We start from the raw sequence: 3,776 nt of genomic DNA on the forward strand, positions 1-3,776 counted from the left end.
CAAAGAGTTGATTGAAATCATCTCTGGTGCAGCAGCTCTGGATTAATGAAAATCAAGTTCCATCCTTACACAAGAGGTAAAGAAGAAAAATTCAGCAAGCTGATTTTGTTTAGAGCTTATTACTGTCTTTGTCAGAAGAAATGTGGTCCATTGTTTGAATTACTACAGACAGAAAGATGTTTATAAATACCTTACATCAACTTATAATAAGAAAAAAAAAAAGAAACAAAACTGAACAATATACTCTATGCAAGAAAAACATTTGACTCAAAAGGAAATTCATAGATTGAAAGTCAAAGGGTGGAAAACAATACTACACTGAACAGGAACCCAGAAAAAAGCACAGGTAGCTGTGTTTGCAGACAATCTGAACTTCAAACCAAGAATGATCAAAAGAGATAAAGAAAGTCACTATATACTTATTAGAGAAGAACAGCACGAAAAAGAGATAATAATAGTAAGCACATGTGCGCTAAACACGGCAGCACACAATTTTGTAAGACATATTAATAGACATTAAAAGTCACATACACAGTACCACAGTTTTAATGGGGAACTTAACACCCACCTGTCACAAAGAGATAAATCAACTAGACAAGAAGTCAGCAAACAAGTAACAGAACTGAAACAAACTTGGGAACAAGTGGACTTAGTAGACCTTTACATATTGCTCCGCCCAACATCAGAGTGTACATCCTTCTCAGTTGCACATGGGACATTCTCTAAAATAAACCATCTACTAGCCCATAAAATATGATTGCACACGTGAACCAAAGTTCAAATTGCGCCATCCACATTACCTAAGCGCGGCCAATGGACTGCATGTCGTGACAAAAGAAGCTGCAAAGGTCCACAAAAACACACGCAAACTACGTCCCACGGGCCTGAACAACCAAGGGCCCACGGCCTGAACAGCCAGGGCCCACGGGCCTGAACAGCCAAGGGCCCACGGCCCGAACAGCCTAGGGCTCACGGGCCCCAACAGCCAAGGGCCCACGGGCCCCAAGAGCCAAGGGCCCACAGGCTCCAACAGCCAAGGGCCCACAGGTCCAAACAGCTAAGGGCCCACGGGCCTCAACAACCAAGGGCTCATGGGCCTGAACAACCAAGGGCTCATGAGCGGCAGCAAAGAAGAAACTAAACAGTATCTACAATCAAACAAAAATGCAAATACAATTTAGCAGGACCTGTGAGACTACGTGTAAGCAATCCTCAGGGGAAAACTCATAGCAGTGGATTCTCTCTCATGTCAGGAAAACAGAACAAACACAAGTAACCTACTGTTACACCTCCAGCTTCCAGAAAAAAAGAATCAGCCAAGCCTGAAGCCGCAAGAAAGCAGGGAATTATAAAGATCACAGCAGAAATTAACACAGGCCAACTAAGAAAACAATATAAAGAATCAATGAATTGAAGAGTTGGTTCATTGAAAGAATAAATAAAATTGATGAACCCCTAGCCAAGCTTATCAAAAGAAGAATAAGAACTCAAATTCACGCAATAAAGAATGAAAAGGGTAAAATCACAACAGATGCTGAAATTCAGAAACTCATAAATCCCTACTTCAAAAATCTTTATTCACATAGGATGGAAAATGCAAAAGAAACAGACAGATTCCTAAAACAGATGAATCATTAAAGCTGAATTAAGGAGATGTAAAATTCTGAATAACCCAATACTAGTGAATGAAATTGAAAATGTATTTAAAAGCTTACCAACAAAGAAAATCCCAGGTCCTGATAGGTTCACTGCTGAATTCTATAAGAAATTTAGAGAAGATTTAGCACAAATACTCTTCAAAATTTTCAATGAAATTGAAAGGGAAACAATTCTCCCAAACTCATTCCTCGAGGCAAACATTACCCTGATACCAAAAGTAGAGAAAGACCCAAACAAAAAGAAAACTATGAGCTAAACTACCTAATGAACATAGATGCAGAAATCCTAAATAAAATACCAGGAAATAGAATGTAGCAAATCAGAAAAAAAGTTATACACCATGACCCAGGGAGATTCACCCAACGAATGCAGAAATGGTTCAATACATTCAAATTAATAAATGGAATACACTTTATCAACAAAGCTAAAGACAAAGATGACATGCTCATCTCAATAGATGAAGAAAAAGCTATTGATAAAGTCCAACACTCATTCATGATTAAAAAAAAAACTTACAGAAAATCAGAATAGATAGCTTTTACCTCTATCTGCTAAAAGTCATCTATGAAAAACCAATAGCCAACATCATAGTAAGTGGACAAAAGATGAAAGCTTTCATTTAAAATATGAAACTAGACAAGGATATCCACTATCACCATTCCTATCCAGTATAGTTCTGGAAACATTAGCCAGAGCAATTAGACACAAGGGAAAAATAAAAGAAATAAGGATAGGAAAGAAAGAAGTGATATTATCATTATTCGCAGGTGACACGATACTTTAAAGGTAAGACCCCAAAAGCTCCACCAAAAGGCTTGTAGATTTAATAACCAAATTCAGTAGCATACTAAGATACAAAGTCAACACTTTCAAATCAATAGCATTCCTGTACACAAAGAACAAAATTACTGAGAGAGAAATTAGGAAAACCACATCCTTCACAATAGTATCCATTACAATGAAATAATTAGGAATCAATTTAACAAGTGTAAAAGATCTATACAGTGAAAAATTACAGCACTCTGAAAAAAGAGATCAAAGACGATTTCAGAAAATGGAAAGATATTCCATGTTCATGGAAAGGAAAAACCAGCATTGTGGAAAGAGCCATACTACTACACAGATTAAATGCAATCCCAAGCAAAATACCATTAGCATACCTCATGGATCTACAGAAAACATTCCTACAATTGATCTGGAACCAGAAGAGACATAGAATAGCAAAGGTATTCTGCACATAAAAGGTAAAGCAGGAGACATCACCATCCCTGAACTGAAATTACATTACAATTGTACTGTGATAAAAATCAGCAAAAACAGGCCAAAAATAAATAGATAAATAAGTAAATAAATCAGACCTGAGGTTCAATGGAACAGATCAGAAAATACAGACACAACAACAAACATATTCTGCAACCTCATCTTTGACAAAGGGGCCAAACACATTCACCTGGAGGAAAAATAGCCTCTTTAATAAATGGTGCTAGGAAACCTGGCTTTCCACATACAGCAGACTAAAACTAGACCCATGTCTATAACCAGACACTGAATTAAAGTCAAAGTGGATCAAAGATCTAAAAATTCAAACAGAAATATTAAATCTACTAGAAGAAAAAGTAGGTAGAAATCTACTACTAGAAGATGTAAGTATAGGTAAGAGTCTACAAAAACCAAACTGCACTGGAAATACTTCAAAGAATCGACAACTGGGATCTCATCTTTTTGAAATGCTTCTTCAACAGAGTAAAAACCTTCTGTAAAGAAATCAGCAACAGAGTAAAAAGAAAGCCAATTAACTGGGAAAAATTTGCAGGCAACTGTCCCTCAGACAAAAGATTTCTATGTAGAACATACAAAAAATTTTTCAACGACCCGGTCCTAGCCCAGGTCCTGTGAGTGTGCGGAGAGTTTCCTGCTACCCTGCGCCGGCAGGACCAGTCCTAGCCCAGGCGCAGCGTGGGCTGGACCCTCTCCCAGCCCCTCGGGCCGCCGCCACCACTCTGCAGTGCCTCCCCCACCCCGCCCGCTGAGTAGGATTTTCTGCCGAGTTCCAGGAGCCCCCAGACCCAGTCCTAGCCCAGGTCCGGTGAGTGTGCGGAGAGTTTCCTGCTACCCTG

General features: G+C 38.8%; 1 protein-coding gene across 5 annotated transcripts in view; it reads right to left on the bottom strand.

Annotated features, from left to right (window-relative positions):
* Fars2 (phenylalanyl-tRNA synthetase 2, mitochondrial) overlaps positions 1-3,776 on the bottom strand; it is a 538,274-nt gene that overhangs the window by 367,998 nt on the left and 166,500 nt on the right. The window lies entirely within an intron of this gene.

Source organism: Octodon degus, unplaced genomic scaffold, assembly GCF_000260255.1.
Source record: "Octodon degus isolate 3935 unplaced genomic scaffold, OctDeg1.0 scaffold00023, whole genome shotgun sequence".
NCBI lineage: Eukaryota > Metazoa > Chordata > Mammalia > Rodentia > Octodontidae > Octodon > Octodon degus.